Below are 20,394 nucleotides of genomic sequence, written 5' to 3' on the forward strand. Positions count from 1 at the left end.
CTGTGCAGGGCAATGAACACACACACACACACACACACACACACGCACGCATTGAGCTCCATGTAGTTATACATCTGGGGGCAGCCTCTGAAGGGTCAGTTTCCTCATCTGCTAGGGGAGTAATAATAGCACCTCTTACAGAGCTGTTCTCTGTATCTCACCTTCTGTCTCCCTTTTGTTGCTGTTACTCTGTGTGATCTTAGCTGGCACCAATTATTGTAAGAGCGCTTCAGGCCAGGCACAGTGGCTCAAGTCTGTAATCCCAGCACTTTGGGAGGCCAAGGCGAGAGGATTGCCTGAGCTCAGGGGTTCCAGACCAGCCTGGACAACTTGGTGAGACCTCGTCTCTACAATAAATAATAAAGGCACATGTGGCAGTGTGAGCCTGTAGTTCCAGCTGTTTGGAAGGCTGAAGCAGTAGGATCACCTGAGTCCAGCAGGTTGAGGCTGCGGTAGCTGTGAGCATGCTACTGCACTCCAGCCTGGGTGACAGAGTGAGACTCCAACTCAACAAAAACCAAAAAACATGAACACTTCAGAACTTCCCTAGATACAGTCCCAGTGGCCTTCTGTACATTCTTGGTGACTAAAGGCCAGCTGAATGACTGAGAGTCATTGGGTGTAGTGTGGTCAGAGAATTGTGGAGCTATGAGCACTTCTGGGTAATGCTAGTCCAATCCTTCTCTGAGCAGCTGCAGTAGCTACAACTGGCCTATGTTGAGCCTTACTGCATGCTGGCCTGGTTTTAAATGCTTTTAGAAATCAATTAATTTAATATTCACGTTCACATTTGATATTTACGATAACACTTGTGAGGCTTGTTATCATCCTCACTTGATAGAGGGGAAACCAAGGCCCCATTGAGGCTAAGTCCAATGCCAAGGTCACATAGCTAGTGAGCAGCACAGCTGGAATTTGAACCCCCTTTCACACTTCCTCCTCCTCCTCCACGGTGCTTCTTCCCAAAGCCAGGGACTGGGCTGTTTGGGCTGATTATGGGGGCTTTGGTAAGAGAGAGGCGAAGGGGCCGCTGCTGACAAGTTGTTTCGAGAAACTGTTCAATCATCCTGGCACCAATCCTCAGCACCACTGATACTGGGGGTTGGGTAATTCTTCGCTGTGTGGGTTGTCCTGAGCACCTTGGGACATCCTGGACCTGAATGCCTCTGACATCCCTGACAAGCAGCATGCCTGTGAGCTGCGGTTCCTTGCCAGGGACAGCTGCAATATTCCATGCACGGCAGCTGGGTTGATTGGGCCGCTGCAGAGCCCAGATCCCTCCGCCATTGTGCCGTGGCAGCCAGGGGCTTCTCCCTCTGCCTGGGCCCCAACAGAGCCTCATCGCTTACAGATTGTAGTAGCAAGATAGTTGAGTTTTTAGGGGAAATTAGTGGGGAAAGGCCTCTTGGGAGATATTCTGCATGAATTCTCAAGAATACCTTTCATGCATTAAAGCAGACTTGCTCGAATGCCATCATGCCAGAGGGCAATGCCTAAAAGAGAGGGCTAGCAGATTTGGAAGGATTCTATGTATTTAGATCAGGGTTTCTCCACAGCAGCACCATTGACACCGGGGGGTGGATAATTCTTCGCTGTGGGGGCTGTCCTGAGCACCATGGGACATTCGGCAGCATCTCTGACCTCTACCCACTAGATGCCAGAATCATCTCCCTTGCTGAGTCAACCAAACATGTCTCCAGACATTGCCAAATGTCCCTGGGGGCAACCTCTTCCTCGAATGAGAACCATTGACGTGAATGTATGAATTCAATGAGTGGATGATACTGATGTTAAGAGCGAAACTCACAAGGGCTGGAGACTCAGGCTGCCTGGGCGGGAACTCCTGGCTTGCCACCTACCCTCTGTGTCTCCATCTCCTCCTACGGCCCCAGTGGCCCTGCAGGGCTCAGAGGAGTGACCACAGGCAGGGGCCCAGAACACGCAGACTCATGGTGAGACTCGGTGGACACCAGCTCTGGTTAGCAGGCGTTGGGATGGCGATGAATCCCTGGAGGGGGGTTTATAATGCGGCAGTGGAGTCCTGTTTGACAATTTCCTATAATGCACCGTGTCGCATCTGGTACACTGCCTTCTCCTGGTAATGACCTTTGCTGTTCTTTCTTCTGCTGCTCACGTGGGCCTGGTTGTTTATGTCTCCACTGGTGCAGTGCTTGGCGGTGGCCATCTCAATAAAGGGCAGAGGAAATGGGACTGACTCACCTTCTGTGCGCCCGGAATGCAAAGTGGGGCCCTGCGCGGTGGCCTCGTAGGGGCACGGAGGCCGCGATGCCCCGATCCCGCCAGCAGGGGGCAGCAGCAGCCGGGAAAATGCCTGCTTGCAGGAGGGTCCGAGGGCTGCCCGCCCTTTTGATTTACTTTGCAGCTGCCTTTTTTTTAAGTTGAGCCAATCATCCTTCCAGAGTGACCCGAAGGCCTCCTTTAACAGTCCGAGATACCTCGTCTGCAGACGTCGAGAGCTGCTTTTCCAGAACGTTCCCTCTTCAGCATCTCTGCCCATTTGCTCAACCGACAGCGGACCAGAGGCTGACAACTCCCCTGGGCATCTCTCTCCCTGGCAGTGCTGCCATTTGCATCCCAGAGTCCTGCTGGAGGCGGCACCCGCCCCTCCCTGCTCCCTTTCCACACATCACACAAGCCTGTGGGGCTGTGTTCATGGAGGGGACGAGTAATTCCAGATGGCTCAGGCCACCTTTGGCTAGAGGCCAAGTTAAGCGGGTCCCTGTGGCCCTACCCTTCTTTCCGCCTTCTCCAGCCTCCACCCCCCATAATGCCCTGGAGCTGGGTGACACAGTGCCCACCCCAGGCAGCCGAACCCATGCCTAGGCTCCATCTTTGCTGGCTGCTCATCTCCCTCGACATAAAAGCGTGGCAGCCTGGAGTCTCACTCCCTCGGAACACCCCAGAACCCACTGTGAGCCCCCTGTGTTCCATTTTCTACCCAGCACCCGCATCATCTTGAAAAAATTTTAATTTTGTAGAGACACTCTCCTCCTGAGGTTTAACATTTAAAAGATAGACAAGCATCTACAGGCTGGGCGTGGTGACTCACGCCTATAATCCCAGCACTTTGGGAGGCCAAGGTGAGAGGATTGCCTAAGCTCAGGGGTTCAAGATCAGCCTGGGCAACTTGGCAAGACCTCATTTCTAAAGTAAATCAAGAAAAATTAGCTGGGCGTGCTGGTGCACACCTGTGGTTCCAGCTACTTGGAAAGCTGAGGCGGAAGGATCACCTGAGCACAGCAGGTGGAGGCTGCAGTGGCTGTGAGTGTGCCACTGCACTCCAGCCTGGACAACAGAGTAATATTCCAACTAAAAAAAAAAAAAATCTACGCATCCCTCCTCTCCCCCATCCCTTCCCCTGGCCTGGAGTTCCCATCCCCAGGGGCCACCACCCTTAACAGTCACTTGGACACAACTCCAGAGGAATTTTACATATGTTCTGGCACGAATGTGCACGTACATGCTTTCTTTCTCTCTCCTTCCTCCTCCCGCAACTGGAAGCTGCACCCGTCCTCTCTTTCCCTCGGTCTTTCTGTCTGGTGAACTTGGAGAGGGTCCACGGCAGGGCCCAGAGTTCCCCTCAGTCTTTGTGGTGGCTGGGTTCTGTCCAGTTGTAGAGAGTAGTCTCTCTAGATGTTGCCAACTTTCCCCTGGAAGTCCCCCTAAATGCTTTCTGCTGTCCCCACTGAGCTGCAGGCCTGTCTCAACTTCTGGGCAGCCGGAGGCAGCCAGCTCTCTGGATCCTCAACCTTGACCTACCTGTTCTGCCTCCAGGGCATTTGCCCTGTTGTCTGCTCTGAGCTTCCTTGGCTCAACCAACATTTGTTCTGTGGGTCCTGAACACACTGTAACAGCAGTGACCGCCATTGGTAGTTCCTGGCAGCGCACACAGGCTCCACAGCCAGATCCCTAGGTTCAAATCCCAGTTCCGCCATTTACTAGCTGCGTGACTTTGGACTGCATGCCACGCCTCTCTTACGTTGTTTCCTCTCGTGTGGAACGGGCACAGTTAATGGATCTTTCATCCTGGGGTTTTGTGGTGAGGGTGACACGACTGGCCAGCACAGTCCTTTGGATGAGTACCTCAAGGGCAGGGTGTGCCTCTCCCCAGCCGGTGCCAACCCGAGGGCAGGGACCATGCTTTTTGGTGCCTGGCAGGCAATAGGACTTCTGTAAACGTGGGTCAAAATCACTGCTCTTTTTAGTACGGGTCTCCAGAGGGACTGTTATCTTAACCCCGCAATTCTCAGACTGTGCCTCTTCTGATACTGGAATCATGACAGGTCCCAGTAATTGATGAGGCCAGGCTCTCTCCTTAGATGGTGTGATCTCATCCTCACAACCATTTGGACAGGTAGGAAGCATTATGATCTCATGGTACCCATTTTATAAATGAGAAAACTGAGGCATAGAGGGGTTAAGTATCTTGCCAGGGGTCATATAGTAGCAGAGCTAGGAGTCAAATCCAGGAAGCCTTCTAGGAAACAGCAAACATTTGAAAAACATTGTCTTAACCCAAAGATGGTCTCTGTAGCTGGGGGGCAAGGAGCTCTGCTCAGGGTCACCCTTCCCACCCATCTCTGCCTGGTTCAATTCTGGGCAGGTTTCAAGACCCAGCTCAAATGCCCCTCCTTCCTCCAACCTGCAGCCCACATCCTGACTTACCTCTGGACTCCCAGAAAGGGGACACAGCCGCTCTGACCAAACCCCTTGGGTTTGGGGCCCCCGTTATCCCCTCCGGGTCATGCTCTGACACTGATTCTCTCAGAGCCCTGTATGTCCGCTGCCTCCTGGCCACTCTTGGCTGCCCACACAAGCTCAAGCCCCCTTCCCAGCTCTCCAAGGGAGACCATCCCTCTCCAGTGTTCCCCATGCCTCCCTTCAAAGCATGGCTCCTCCAGGGGCTTTCCCGACCCTCTTCATTCCCTCAATTCCCACTTATGCCGCAATCTGCTGCTAACCGCTCCCCCCAAACCTGTGTCAAAGTCACCCATGGCTGGGTGGCCAACCCCAAAGCCAGGCTTAGAAACAGGGGACACTGTGTACTACATGTGAGGCCTGTGAGAAGCACTTAGACCTGGGATTATCCCACAAAGCGGGGTCTGTGGTTATCCCCTTTCTACAGATGAAGAAACTGAGGCACAGGGGGGCTTAGCATGTGCTGGTCATGAGTCACACTCCTAGCCACTCTGCTGCTGTCTCTGAGGGGAGGGTCTCTGCAGAGTCATCTTAGTCTCTTTTCCCCCGCTTCTCCTCCTTTCCCCTGCTTCTTCTCCTGCTTCTTCTTCCCTCTGCTGTTCTTTGTGCCATGCCCTGCTCCTGAAATGACTCCCCTAGGGCTCTGCCCTGGCTTTTCCTTCCCTCCAGGGGCTCCCTGGTAAGCACACTTGTGCTGTGACCTGACGGGTGATGGACCACTCGACATGGCTGCATGGGGAAGACAATACCCCACCCTCCCTTGCTCCCTCAAAGAGTTACTATGAGGGTCAAAACTGACACCTCATCGTGCCTAAAGTATGCTTTGCAAACTGTAAAGTACTGCCAAAGGTAAGGGCTGCCACTGTGACCATGATCAGCTCCATTCTGAGGCTGGTTCCCTGTCCTCTCCTCTGAATATCCTTGGCGCAAGCCGTCAGCACCCGAATGTGGCATCTGTGAGTTGGAATCTGGCAGCCCTCTAACAGGTAGTGGACACACCCAACAACTGTTCCAGCTGAAAAGTCGAGGGGTCTTTCTCTAGTGCAACCCCAGGGTAGACATGGGCCAGCCAAGAGGGCAGCATTACCTGACTGGGCCGGCCAGGCCAATCCCTGGGAGGCCTCCCGAGTCTCCTGCAGCTATAAACGGCAGCGATGGCGTCAGCAACAGGCATCCCACGCTGCTGAAGAGGAAGCTGGTGACACACGCAGCCCAACCCCTTTCAACTCATCACCCCCGAGGTCTGTGTGGCCAGTGGCATGAGCACCCAGCTTTCACCGGTGGCAGAGGGACAGGAGGACAGACATTGAAGCCAACAGATCTTGGTTTGGAGTCTGACTCTAAACAAAAAACACATCTCTGGTCCGCCCTCAGTATCCCCATCTCACTTGCTTGGGAAAGTGCAGGGATTCCGCTCCCGACAGGTGTGGGATTTCCTGAAGGAGAGATGAATAGGGGAAAGAAGGAACTTATGACGAAATGATATACACTTGGACACCTGCTTGCGGGCCAGAAGCCTACAGGCCAGATGACATTTAATGTTAGTTAACTGAAAGCTTTTATACCATCCGTTAAGGAGCAAGACAAAGAAAATTCCTTCACGTACATTATTTTTTAAAAGTTACCACCATCTAGCGGTCTTAGAAGCTATAAACAAGCCAAGAACACTATCTGCTTTTAGTCAATAAGTCTTTTTCATAAAGCCAAAAATGATAGTTTTAGTCCAAAGTCCCAAATTACAGTCCTTGAAATGTCTCAAGAAAGTTTCCAAGTGCACATTTCTCCAGGTAGCAGGAATCTTCTTTCTGGGGCTTCTATGACCTTCAAAACTTTGTAATCGCCTCTCTTGTCCAGGTGTCTTGTTACTTTTCTCTTATCCTGCAGTGTTTATTTCTAAAGAAAACTCAAAAGAAGATTTTAGTGATGTTTCCCAGGCCCCAAGTTTGCTCCCTGTATTTAGTTAGTTTATCATAAAAGTATCCAATTAGTATATTATGAATTCAGTGAAAACCCACTCTATAAACGTTAACTTAGAATTTTAACTATTGAATTAAGTAAAAACCTTAACGATTAATCTTCAGCCTAAATCTGCGAAAACAGTGTTATAAATCACCTACATAACTCCTAGATAAGTGTTAGAACTTATAATGAATTCTTAATGAACTTACTATAAACTTGTGCTTCTAAAAAACCTTATGTCTAAACACTAAACTATATAATTCTAAATCAAATGAGTGAATATACTTATATCATTTTTTACTCAAGCAATGTCTAATAACTTATAACCAAGTGAAAGAAAGCATTCTTGATGTGCTTCAGCATTTAACTATTGCATATGTTAGAAAAGGCCAAATGGCATAGTGGGAAATGGGAAAATGAACCATGACATTTCCAGGTTAGCTGTGAGTACTTCACATAAACATGCCATTTTCTTCTTCCACGACTGCACAGAATTCTTCAGCCATACCAAACAGCAAAGGTGGAAGACAGAAGGGCCTCATCTTCCCGGGCTCGCCCTGTGGCCCCGGGGTCTTCGGCCCACCAGGACCCTGTCAGTCAGGTGGGCCTCCAAGGCAGTCTCCTGACAGGAAAGATTTTTGAGTCCCACACATGTAACTTTTGCTGGGAAAAACCGGTTTGGGTATCTACAAAACTAGGAAGTAGACTGTGAGATACCCCCACAAGTGCTGGACTTCAAGCCTCTGATAGCTCTCACCTGTTCTCTCGCACTGCTCCAGTAGACACGCCCATTTTCCAGAGGAGGAAACCAAGGCTCAATTAGATAAGTGAAATGACATCCCGATACAACATACTAGTAAAAAGCAAGAAGCAAGACTGAGAGTGGAATTCAAATTTCTCTCCAAACCTGATCTGCAACCCCTGGCTTCCTAGCTGGGTGACCTTGAGAGAGCAAATGAACTTTGCTGAGCCCCAGTTTCCTTCCCTATAAAATAGGGCTAATCAAGTGACCTACCTCGGAGAGCTGTAACAATTGAATGAGATTATGCATGGAAAGTACTTGGTCCAGTTGTAGGTGAAACACTGAACAAATGCTACCTGATTATTTCTTCGGTGAACAGTGTTGCTTTTTGTTCGTAGAGACAGGATCTTGCTATGTTGCCCAGGCCGATCTTGAACTCCTAGCCTCAAGTGATCCTCCCATCTCGGCTTTCCAATGTGAGCCATTGTGCCCAGTCTATACTGCTATTAAGCAACAAATAAATGAGTGGATGGAAGCTTTCCTTGCAAGAAACTCAAGAAATGAAGGCAAATCCTTTTTTTTTTTTTGAGTTGGAGTCTCACTCCGTCACCCAGGCTAGAGTGCAGTGGCACGCTCATGGCCACCCCAGCGTTGACCTGCTGGGCTCCGGCAATCCTTCCAAGAAACTGGAACTACAGGCATGCACTACCACGCCCAGCTAATTTTGGATTTATTGTAGAGACGAGATCTCACCAAGTTGTCCGGGCTGGTCTCGAATCCGTGGACTTAGGCAATCCACTCACCTCTGACTCCCAAAGTGCTGGGATTACAGGCTGAGGAGCCCGGCCGGCAATTCCTTTTGATGGAAGTAAAGTGCCCAATTGAAGCAGTTTATTGTGGCAGGAGAATTGGGCCTTTCTTACTCTGGGTTATTCACATTCTTGAAGATCTTTTCAGAAGCAAAGCCAGGGCTGACCCCAGATCATCCAAGATGATCTCTCTGGTGATGCTGACAAGGTGGTGTTTTGTGATGATTATGCAAGAAACCTTCCAATAACTGACCCTCTCTGCTCCAGCAACAAGCTTCGAATTTTGCAAAATCACTGGGTTATAGCCATTCATTGTCTGATGCTGGCCGGCCCGGAGGGTTTCGCAGCTGTCCCAGAATTGTCTCTGAAGCACTCTGCCGAACTCATGCCCTCTGCTCATTTCTCAAGAGTTAACAGATGTGAGCGTGAGAAGAAAGGGTGGCGAGTGGCCTGGAGAACTGCAGTGGTAAGAGGGAGGCAGCATCTTGCTGGAGTGTGTCCAAGGCCACACCGCAGGTGCCCAGGCGAATACAGAAAGCATTGGAACTTTCTCCGCTTCCAAGCAAGGCTCGATCTCCTGCTGCTAGGTAGGGGACCACATCGGGGCTGGAGTGTGTTTGACCCCATGGGGCAGACCCATTTAGCTCAGGTTCTGGGTTATACCTCAGCTTGGGGTCCCCGCAGAGCTGACCCTCCACTAGGATTGGAGAAGTGGGTTATTGTGAAGTGATTCCCCAAGCATCCCCAGGGGAGCGGCAGGGAAGATAAAGCCAGCCACCACCACCACCACCACGGCGGGCCATCTGGACCAGAGCTGGACCTCAGCATCATCCCAGCTGAGGGGAGGAAGCTGGTGAGTTCTAATCCAGCTCATCCCACACTGGTGTGGGTTCTGTGCAAGGCACTGCTCTCAGGTGCGTGGGCTTCCACAGCCAGGGACGAAAAGCCCTTGGACAGAGAGGCTCAGCTCTCGGGGGGAGGGGCGGGGGGGGCGGGGAGAGGGGTGGGGATAGAGAGTACCACAGCATCAGGAATAACAATATCCATCACCAGCCCTGGCCTAAGAATTAAGGAGAGGAGAGAAAAGTACTTAGCAATTCATGTGTCTCAAAGTCTTTCTCTCTCTCTCTCTCTCTCTCTCTCTCTCTCTCTCCCTACCCCCTTTCTTTCTTACATTGGAGTCTCACTCTGTCACCCAGGCTGGAGTGCAATGGCACGATCATGGTCACCAAAGCCTCAACCTGCTGGGGTTCAGGTGATCCTTCAGCTTTAGCCTTCCAAGTAGCTAGAACCACAGGCGTGTGCCACCACACCTGGCTAACTTTTTTATTTATCATAGAGATGAAGTCTCGCCATGTTGCCCAGGCTGGCTTCAAACCATGGGCACAGGCAGTCCCCTGGCCTCTGCCTCCCAAAGTGCTAGGATTATAGGCGTGGGCCACTGTGCCTGGCTCTCCTCTTTCTTGACATGAGAACACCTATTAACTCCTCAACGCCCGGCTTAGGCTCTATGCATACGTTCTTTTCTTAGGGCTGCTGGGACAAATGACCACACACTTGGTAACTTAAAATGGCAAATATGGATTCTCCCATGGTTCTAGAGGACAGAAATCTGAAGTCAAGATGTCAGCAGGCTCCCCCTGAAGACACTGGGGAGGATCCTTCTTGGCCTCTTACAGCTTCTGGTGGCTCCTGGCGTTCCCTGGCTTTTGGCAGCCTCACTCCAACCTCTGCCTCTGTCTTCACTTGGTCTTCCTCCCTGTGTCTCTGTGTGTCCTCTCATTTTCTCCGTCCTATAAGGACACCAGCCACTGGATTCAGGACTCACCCTAATCCAAGATGACCTCATCTCATCATCCTTACCTTAATAACATCTGCAAAGACCCTTGTTCCAAACAAGACCACAGTCTGAGGATGTATCTTTCGGGGGGACACTATTCTTCAACCCAATGCACTACATTTTGTGAATTTTTGTAGATTTCAATGGCATTGGTTAGAATTACGTCTGCTTCAGGTATAAGTCACAGCCATTTAAGCAAATAGGGGTCCTTATTTCCATCTTGTCCCAGGTACTCTTGAGGTTGGCAGCTTCCAGGCCCAGACCAGGAGCCTTCGGAGTTCCAGGCTCCTCCTGGCCATGTTTGTTTTGTTTGTTTGTTTGCGCTGGGATCTCTGTTGCCCAGGCTGGAGGGCAGTGGCATAATCGCAGCTCAACACAGCCTTGGATAATTTTTTTATTTTAATTTTTTTGTAAAGAAACGAAATCTCACTATAGTGCCCAGGTTGGTCTCTACCTCTTGCCCTCAAGTGCTCCTCGCATCTCGGTTCCCCAAAGTGCTGGGATTACGGGTGTAAGCCACCACTCCAGGTCCTCCTCCCGGCCTTCTAACAGGACCCTCACTAGCTGTATCTTCAGTCCCCATGGGTGGAGCAAGGAAGCCCCATCTCTGGGCACCAAGGTTGCATCTTAGATGTGGTAAAGGAGGAAGGCCAAGGTGTCTCCAGAGGCTTCTCTGTAAGCCCCACCTGGGATGTGTGTTTATACTCCTAGACCAAAGATGTGTACTCTGGTCTGGGAAGTATTTTTCAAAGGGCACATTGCTGCCCTGTCCCTGAAAGGAGATCTGATAAAGAAAAAAGAGAGATGACAATTAGTGATGAGTAGACAACTACGATATTAGTAGACAATAAAATATAAAATAATATAATAATATAAAATAGACACCAAATGTTATAAGATATGAAGTTTCACATCTTCGGCTTTCCTTTATTATTATAGATAGAAGAGCCACACCATTGTATTTTATTAAATTGTTTTTTTCCCTTAAAGTCAGGGTCTTGTTCTGTCACCCAGACTGAGTGCAATGGTGAGGTCATAGCTCACCTCAGTCTCGAACTCCTGGACTCAAGCAGTCCTCCCACCTCAGCCTCCCCAGTAGCTGGGATGACAGATACGGGCTATCACATCCAGGTAATATTTTAAAATTATTTTTTGTAGAGACAAGTTCTTGCTATGTTGCCCAGGCTGGTCTCAAACTCCTGACCTCAAGCGATCCTCCCGCCTGGCCTCCCAAAGTGCTGGGATTACAGGTGTGAGCCACCCACCCAGCCACACCCTGACTATTTTAAAGGACACATCATAGTTTATTTGTGGAGCCCCATAACTTCCCTCAACCTCTGCCTCTCCCGTGCTGCCTCCTTTCGGCATGGCACTGCCTCACCCCGAGGGAGGCCCGGGCTGGCGTGTGGCACGCAGTTATACCTGGAGGAGCAGTAGTCAGGGGCAGTGGCTGGCGGTGATGACACCAGTAGGAGTCAAGCACCGGAGCCAGGAGGTGGTGAGCACACTGTGGAGACAGCTGCCCAGGCAGAGCAATCCGCAGGGGGGACATTAACTGCAAACTCATCTCCTCTCAACCCCGGTGACATCAGCACATCAGAGCCCCAACTCGGCTGGTGTTCGGAACACTGGGTCAGGCCAGAAGCAGAAAGTAAAAAGAACGGCCTGGAAACTTCTCTGCCTCTTTAGGAAGTGGCACCTTCTTTGGATCCGTCCACGTGACCCCAGTGCTTAATAAGTATCTGGCGAATGATTGATTCAACAAGGGCGCAAGCAGCCAGTGGGAGGCTAAGTGGGTTTTTAATGGCCTGTGAGTCGGGTCAGATCACAGCATCTCTGAGCTGGGAGGAACATGCTGTCTAGAGGAACACTCCTGCTGATGCACGGGCTCTTTCAACAAGTTCCCTCCTCTCCACTTGCATGCTTCTCATGCCAGCTCGCTCATTGCCTCGCGGGACATCCCGTCTTACTGCTCCACAGCTCCAAGGGCACACAGGGCTTCCTCAGGCTTACTCGAGAGCGATTGCCTTTGAAATCTTCCTCTCTTGTCCTGAGTTTTGCCCTCAGAATCGCCCAAAATAAACCCAATTCTTCCTCGGACTACAGGCTTTGCCTTTATTGTGGGAAGAGTTCATGTCCTTTCTGTATAGGAGCTTTGCTTTCGTTTTTTGCTTGGGGATGTTTTTCTTTGTGTTCTGTGTTTATGTACTCAACCAAGATGTTTTAAGCACCTTCTTTGTGCCGGGGACTGTAGTACACGCTGAAGGTAACTGATTCCAGCACTTAGGAAACCGAACAACCAAATGGGGCAGAGAAGTGACGATGATGATGATTGAGTGAAATTCACATAACATTCAATTAACCATTTGCAAGTGGACTACTCAGTGGCATTTAGTGCATTGACAGTCCTGTGTAACCACCACCTCTCTCTGGTTTTGAAACTTTTCATCACCCCAGAACACACTGTCCCTATCAAGTGATCACTCCTCAGTCCCCCTTCTCACTGCCCTGGACACGACAATCTGCTTTCTGTCTCTATAGATTTACCTATTCTGAATATTTCATGTAAAAGGAATCATGTAACAAGTCACCTTTTGTGACTGCCTTCTTTCACTTAGCATAATGCTTTTGAGATTTATCCAGCTTGTACTTTATTCTTTTTTTTTTTTTTTTGATTTTTGAGTCGGAGTCTTACTCTATCACCCGGGCTGGAGTGCGGTGGCATGCTCAGGGCCACTGTATCCAGGACCTGCTGGGCTAAAGCGATCCTTCCACCTCAACCTTCCAAGTAGCTGGAATTAAAGGCGTGTGCCACCATGCCTGGCTAATTTTTTGATTCATTATATAGAGATGAAGTCTTGCCAAGTTGCCCAGGCTGGCCTCAAACCCCTGGGCTCAGGCAATCCTCTTGCCTCTCCCTCCCAAAGTGCTGGGATTACAGGCGTGAGCCACCGCACCTAGCAGATTCTTTTTTTTTAATAGCTAAGTAATATTCCATTAGATGGCTGTCTCATTTTAATGATCTATTCATCCATGAATGGACATTGGTTGTTCTCAACTTTCACTATTATAAATCACAGTTGCTACAAACTCGTGTCTACAAGTTTCTATGTGAACATGTTTTGGTTTCTCTTGAATATATAACTAGGCATGGAATTTCTGGGGCATGTAGAAATTTTGTTTAACTTTTTGAGGAACAATCAAGCTGTTTTTCGCAGTGACTGTGCCATGCCATATTCTTCCCTCCCAATACTCTTATTTCCATTTCTTTGATTATGGCTATCCCAGTGGGTGTGAAGTGGTACCTTGTGGTTTTGATTTGTATCTCCTTAATGACAAAAGACGCTGAGCATCTTTTCATGCGCTTGTTGGCCACTTGTATCTTCTCTCTAGATGAATGTCTGTTCAAGTCCTTTACCTGCTTTTTCATTGGGTGGCATGATGGTTAATTTTATGCGTCCATTTGACTGGGCCATAGGGTGCCCAGATATTTGGTCAAACATTGCGTGTTTCACTGAAGGTGTTTTTGGTTGAAATTGACATTTACATTGCTACACTGAATAAAGCAGATTGCCCTCCCTAATGTGGGTGAGCCTCGTCCAATTAGCTGAAGATGTGACTAGAACAAAAAGGCCGACCGCCCTTCAAGTAGGAGTGAATTTCTTCCACCTGACTGTCTTCAAGCTGGGCTGTTGACTTCTTTCCTGCTCTTGGACTTGGATCAGAACCACACCATCAGCTCTCCTGGGTCCTCAGTTTGTCTACTCACCCTGCAGATGCTGGGATTTGTCAGGCTCCCTAATTTCATGAGCCAGTTCCTTACAACAAATTTGCATGTGTGTGTGTGTGTGTGTGTGTGTGTGTGTGTGTGTGTGTGTGTGTGTGTGTGCGCGCATGCACACATACACACACAGTCTGCTTTCTATCTCTATGGATTTACCCATTCTGGATATTTCATGTAAAAGGAATTATATAACATGTCACCTTTTGTGACTGCTTTCTTTCACTTAGCATAATGCTCTGGAGGTTTATTCAACATGTACTTTATTCATTTAAAAAATTTTTTTGATTCAGAGTCTTACTCTGTAGCCCAGGCTGGAGTGCAGTGGCACATTCAGGGCCACTGCCTCCTCGACCTCTTGGGTTAAGGTGATCCTTCTGCCTCAGCCTTCCAAGTAGCTGGAACTACAGGTATGTGCCACCATGCCCAGCTAATTTTTTATACATATAGACACCCCAAAAAGCAGACTTTATTTATAAAAAATTGTGAATTTGCTTTTACATATTTGAACTCTGGTCACCTTCAAAGTACTCTCCATTTGATGCAATACACCTATTGAGAAACTTGTTCCCCTGCTCAGAACAGTTTTTGAGCTCATTCATTTTGATATCTTTTAGTGCTTCTGCCGTTTTTTGTTTCATCTCTTCCATATTGGTATTACATTTCCCTTTAAGGACTTTTTTCATCCGGGGAAACCCAAAAAGTCACTCAGGGGGAAAAGTGGTGAATAGTGAGGGGGGGGGCATGAGGGTCATTGCTGTTTAAAAGTTGCTGGCCACTTAGTGCAGTGTGGCAGGTGCGCTTGTAAATCACTCATCATGAAATGGGCAAACACGTTGAAAGAATCTCCAAAAAACAACAATGCTAGTTGGTACGCTGATGCCAATGAACATTAACTAGTGGGAAAAGCCTGTACTACAAGAGGCCTGCTCTCCAAAAGATAGTTTTGGGATGTTTTTTAGTCCCCCCTCACACACACACACACATACACACACAGTATCTTTTAAGTATTTTAAATCTGAAAATCTGAAATCTGAAATGCTCCAAAATCCAAAACTTTTCTGAGCACGGAAATGCTCATTGAAGCGATTTGGATTTTTGGATTTTTTTTTTTTTTTTTTTGAGTTGAAGTTTCACTGTGTCATCCAGGCTGGAGTGCAGTGGCATGTTTTCGGCCCCTGCAACTTCTATCTGCTGGGTTCAGGTGATTCCTCCGCCTCAGCCTTCCGAGTAGCTGGAACTACAGGCAGTTACCACCACGCCCAGCTAATTTTTTGATTTATTGTAGGGATGAGGTCTCACCGTGTTGCCAGGCTGGTCTCAAGCCCATAGGCTCAGGCAATTCTCTCACCTCCACCTCCCAAAGTGCTGGGGTTACAGGTGTGAGTCACTGTGCCCGGCCTGGATTTTTGGATTTGAAATGTTCAATCAGTAAGTATAATGCAAAGATTTCACAATCCAGAAAAAAAATCTGAAACACACTGGGCTTAGTGGCTCAGCCTGTAATCCCGTGCCTTTGGGAGGCTGAAGTGAGTGGATTGCCTGAGCCCGCAGGTTCGAGACCTGCCTGGGCAGCAAGACCTCATCTCTACAGTAAATCAAAAAATCATCCGGGCGTGGTAGTGCATACTTGTAATTCTGGCTACTTGGAAGGCTGAGGCGGAAGGATCACTGGAGCCCAGCAGGTAGAGGCTGCGGTGGTCGGGAGCGGCCACTGCACTCCAGTCTGGGCGACAGAGTGAGACTCCAACTCAAAAAAAAAAAAAAAAAGTCTGAAACACTTTTGGTCCCAAACATTTCAGATAAGGGATATGCAACCTACACACACACACACACACACACACACACACACACACACACACACACACACACACACATCCTATGGGTTTGTTCCTAATATAGGTTGTCTTTTTGTTGTTGGTATTCTTTACATATCCCGGATGCTAAATCCTTACCAGACATAGGACTGGCAAATAGTTTGGTTCCTCTGAGAAGCCAGATAACTAGAGAAGCAATAAGCATGGTGTGGAGTGGGAGTGGAAGGAAACACGAGGCATAAGCAGGAGTGATGAGTCCCCAGCAGGGCAGCTCCACGGAGCAGGCTTAGCTGGTCTCTTTACTGTGGAGTCCCTTAGCATCTGGTCCAGCACTTAGTAGGTGCTTAATACAGAACTGTCATAAGTAAAAATGAACAACTCGACTTGGGAGTCGGGTGGGTGTGAAGAAGGCTTTCCAGAGGCAGCCTCATTGAGGCTGAGGCCTGAGACCTGTGTAGCAACGAGCCAGGCAGGGAAGGGACAGTGATCCAGGAGCAGCCTAGGTGAGGGGCCAGAAGAAAGAGGCAGTGGCAGTTTTGAGGAAAGGAGCTTTCGACCTAGTTGGAGCAGAGAATGCAGGGAGTGGATATAGGCTTGGAGGACTGTGTGTGAGTGCTGAGAGAGGAGAACACGAGCAGGGTAGTGGGAAAGGGAAAATGTGAAGTTGGAAGGGGTCAGACACGAAGGGCTTTGAAGGCTGTTAGGAGTGTGGGGCCTTCTGAGTAAGAGAGAGAAGGACCAAAGCCATAAAGGGTGAGTGAATGAGTGGCAGCTCAAGAAGGCTGAGATGCTCTCTGACACCCTGCAGAGGATGTCAACGAAGCAAAAGGACATTGACATTCTGGCTCTGTCCCTACCACGCGAATACCGGGGTCCTGGAAATGGATGGCAAAGCTACTCAAGTCGCACTTCCGTCTCTGAATATTAAGGACAATGAAGATCCTCCTGGCTTGAGTGACAAATTGGAGCAGCCCGTCCTGAGCCCTCAAATATGACCTCAGAAAGTCCCAAATAAAGGACACATCTTCTTCTGCTACTTCGCAGCAACCTGAGAGAAGGTTCAGGATGAGTGGAAACAGAGGGAAGCAGGTGATGGCCTTTTGCAGTATGTTTTGGGGTCCAGACGGGCTGCCCAGGCCCTCTGCCTGCTGGACTGAGAACACCAGGCCTCTGTCTCGTGTGCCAGCTGCCTTCTTCTTTCTAAGTAAACCTGGACGTCAGAGTCCCCCAGCTCCAATCTCCCCAGAGTGATTTTCTCTAGAGTGGCAGCAGGGCTTTGGGGGCAGGGAGTCTGTACTGGGGGCACAGAGCCAGAAGGAGGCCGAATGCTTTGGGAAGTGATGCTTCTAAGAGGTCGTACTTCTAAAACGCTTGGCTACACCGGGCACAAGTGGCACTCAGAAGTTATTTGTCAAGTGAGTGAATAAACGTTTGCTCTTTTCACTTTGATTAGCTGTGTGCTTTGGGCAAGTTACCTAACCTCTCTGAACCTTAGCTTTTTTTATTGTGCAAAATAAACTGTCTCTTCCTTGGATGGTTCTATGTGGATTAAGAGATGGTGTCTCAGTTTGTTTGAGTTGTGAATACAAAATATCTTAGACTGGGTAATTTATGAACAAGAGAAATGTGTTGCTCATAATTCTGGGGGCTGGGAAGGCCAATAGCAAGGTGACAGCAGATTCGGTGTCTGGTGAGGGCTCTCTGCTTCATAGACGCTGTGTCCTCACATGGCAGAGGGCTAACAGCTTCCCTCAGGCTTCTTGTATAAGGACAGAAATCCCACCCATAAGGCCTCAATTCCTATGACCCCCCCCCCCAAGGGCCTCACTTTCTAATACCACCACCTTGGGGGTAGGTTTCAGCTATGAATTTTGGAGGGACACAAACCTTCAGACCACATCAGGGCAGATTTGGAAACCAGCTCTGTCCAGCCCCAGGACTGCAGCCTGGCCTGGCCCTGTTCTCCAAGCCCACTGAGAGTGGAGAGTCCCAGGCCCAGCGTTTCTACCTATCCTTCCACCCTTGGTCCTCCGTTCTGATGGTCCTGGCCTCCCTGCACTTAGCTGCATCGTCCCCCAGCTCCAGGACATCAATCCACCCAGCGTGTCAGTGATCAGATCATTCATCACTCCGTGTGGCTGGGCTGCTCCCTGCTCTTATCAAAACCACTCAGGGAGGGATTGATTTGTGGCCCCTCCTCCCAGCCCGAGGTTCCTCCTTCCTGGTCCCAGCCTCATGGAGATAAGGAGTGAGCCTTTCTGAGCATAAGAATGAAGATCAGGAACCGCAGTGGTGATGCGGGTGTCAGGGAGGTGGGTGGCTGGAGACTGGGGACAACAGATCCCAGTCATACCCAGCCACAGAAAGGCCTGCTGGGAAGGGAAGACTTTCCACCCAACGCCCCCCCCCCCCTTCCTTACTGAATGACAGGTCCCTGTGCACGGGACCAATGGCAGAGTTGGGACAGCGGGGTCCTGGGGCCAAGCCACATTCTGCTCTGAACTTCTGTGTGACTTTGAGTCACTAGCCATGCTGGATGCCTGTGGTCACATCTGTACTGTGATGGGTAGGGCCCAGCATCTTTCTGGGTACCAGGCCCTGGGATCCAGCAGGGAGCTCGTAGACATGCCCTGCCCTCAGGTCTCTGGTCTCACAGTTTCTGGGAGGAAGGGACAGGGGTCAGATTGTCATATACTTTTTTTCCATTTCACTGGCAGAAGTTCAAGAGTTCTAACCCTGGCTGGGGGCAACTGTCCCAGGTGGTTTTTCTGAGGATGAAAAGAACTAAGCCAGGGCAAGGAGGCTGGGGGGGACAGGGAGGCAGAACGGTCCAGGCTGAGGGAGAAGGGCTGAGCTGGAGGCTGGGTCGCCCCTGCAGGTGGGAAGACTGTGGTTGGGTCTGGATTTGATTTCATAGACTGGACAGTTTAAGCAAGAGAACGTGATCTGATCTACGTTTTGGAAAGAGCCCTTGGGCTCTGGGTGGAGGGTGGGTCGGGAAAGGAGAAAGGAGGCCAAGAGACAGGACAGAAGCTCCCCCTGCAGCAGTCCATGGAAGCCTGGGTGGCTCCACCCAGGACCCCCAGAGAGTGGGAGGAGCCAACCCCCCTTGTGGTGAAGGTCGCAGGACATAGAAGTGCCAAACCCGATCACAAGCTGTGACTGGAGAACAGCCTTGTCTGAAGAGATGTCCAAGGTCTGAAGACTCTTTAAGAATGCGAGAGCCAGGCCACATGGCTTTTCTGAGTCGTGTCCCCACGCCGCCCCATGATGGGCCGGGATTCAGGTGGTAGCAGCAGGCAGAGAAATGGGCTGGACAAGAATGATGTAGGAGGTGGGAGGAGGAAGGCTTGATGAATGACTGCAGAGTCAGTGAGGCTGTCCCTTATTCCACCTCCCCTGGCCACACCCCTGTTGTCCCCTTGCCTTCCTCCCAGGGTACCTGCCAGAGTCACCATACACAGCATACCGCACAGTGAATGGTGGAGATCCCAGGCTTTCGGTCACTAACCCTACATTGAATTCCAGCTCTGCTCCTACTGGCTGTGTGTTCCCGGAGGCTCTTGGCTTTCTTACCTAACTGGGGAGTCATCACAGAGCCTGTCGCCCAGTGACTTGTTAGAAGGAGGAAAGGAGGTGATGGGATTCAGCAAACACAACACCCTACCCCATGGAAGGTCTTTCTCTTGCCGCCTCTGTTCTGTGGCAGCAAGTGAGGGGCTTCAGCCCTCACTGGAAGCTGTTTCCCCCTTGTCCGGCCCAGGCTCCAGGCAAGCCCTTTTCAAAACAGGGTCTTGGAACCAACGTCCCATGTCCCTAAAAGGTCATACGGCTGTACTGGTCATCGCATGACTGCTGCGCCCTACACTGCCCCCCCTGAGTCTGAATTGCATTGTACAAGCTGTCATTCGGATCTGGGGCAAGAGGCGTGAGGCCACTCCAGGCCAGCGGGCAGTGGCGGCTGTCACGTCATCCTGACCTGCCTGTCCTCTCGCAGGGCCCTGATCTAGTTTCGGGGTGAGATGCTCGGGATCCCCAGCCCCAGCAACCCCTCCTGCATCCCACACGGACCCAGCATAGGTGGCTTCCCTTCCCCTTCCTCACTCCCACCTAGGTGTCCAGATTGGATCCCTGATACCCCACCTGAAAACCCGGTTCTATGCTGGTCCTGACTGTTGTCTCGTGCCCATGTGCGCACACGTGCCATCACAGCTGCTCACATGCTCAGGCACAGGCGCACACATTCCTGCTCCTGGGTCCATTCCCAATAGTTCCACCTCTTGTTCATCTGACACCTTTGGGGATCTTGCTGGCCAGTTCTCAGCTCTAGCCCCAAGTCCTCTCCTGGGCCTAGACCTGCTGGCTCTGCCTCGCTGCCACCCTGGAAGGGACTGTCCGTCCTGCCTCTCAACGTGGGTCCTGGTGTTTGTTTTTCTTCAGTGACAACCTCTCCAATAGCCCTGCCCAGGGCAACACCTCAGAGCCCAGAGAGGGAGCTATGCACAGGGTCTGGTGGGGGTGGAGGAAGAACGGCAACCCAATCCCCTCCCCACCCAGGGAAATCTAAATACCCTCCCCCACAAGGCCATTTTGCAGAGAACAGAAGCCACCCTGCAGGGATGATGCTGTGTTTGCCCACCCAGCATCTGCCCCGCTTCTGATTTCCACAGGGATGCCCTTTCTCATTCTCAGGCCACCAACTTTCTGTGTGACCGAACCCACCTGTC

This window comes from Carlito syrichta, unplaced genomic scaffold (genome assembly GCF_000164805.1).
Source record: "Carlito syrichta isolate Samal-C Ts95f unplaced genomic scaffold, Tarsius_syrichta-2.0.1 Scaffold302307, whole genome shotgun sequence".
Lineage (NCBI taxonomy): Eukaryota > Metazoa > Chordata > Mammalia > Primates > Tarsiidae > Carlito > Carlito syrichta.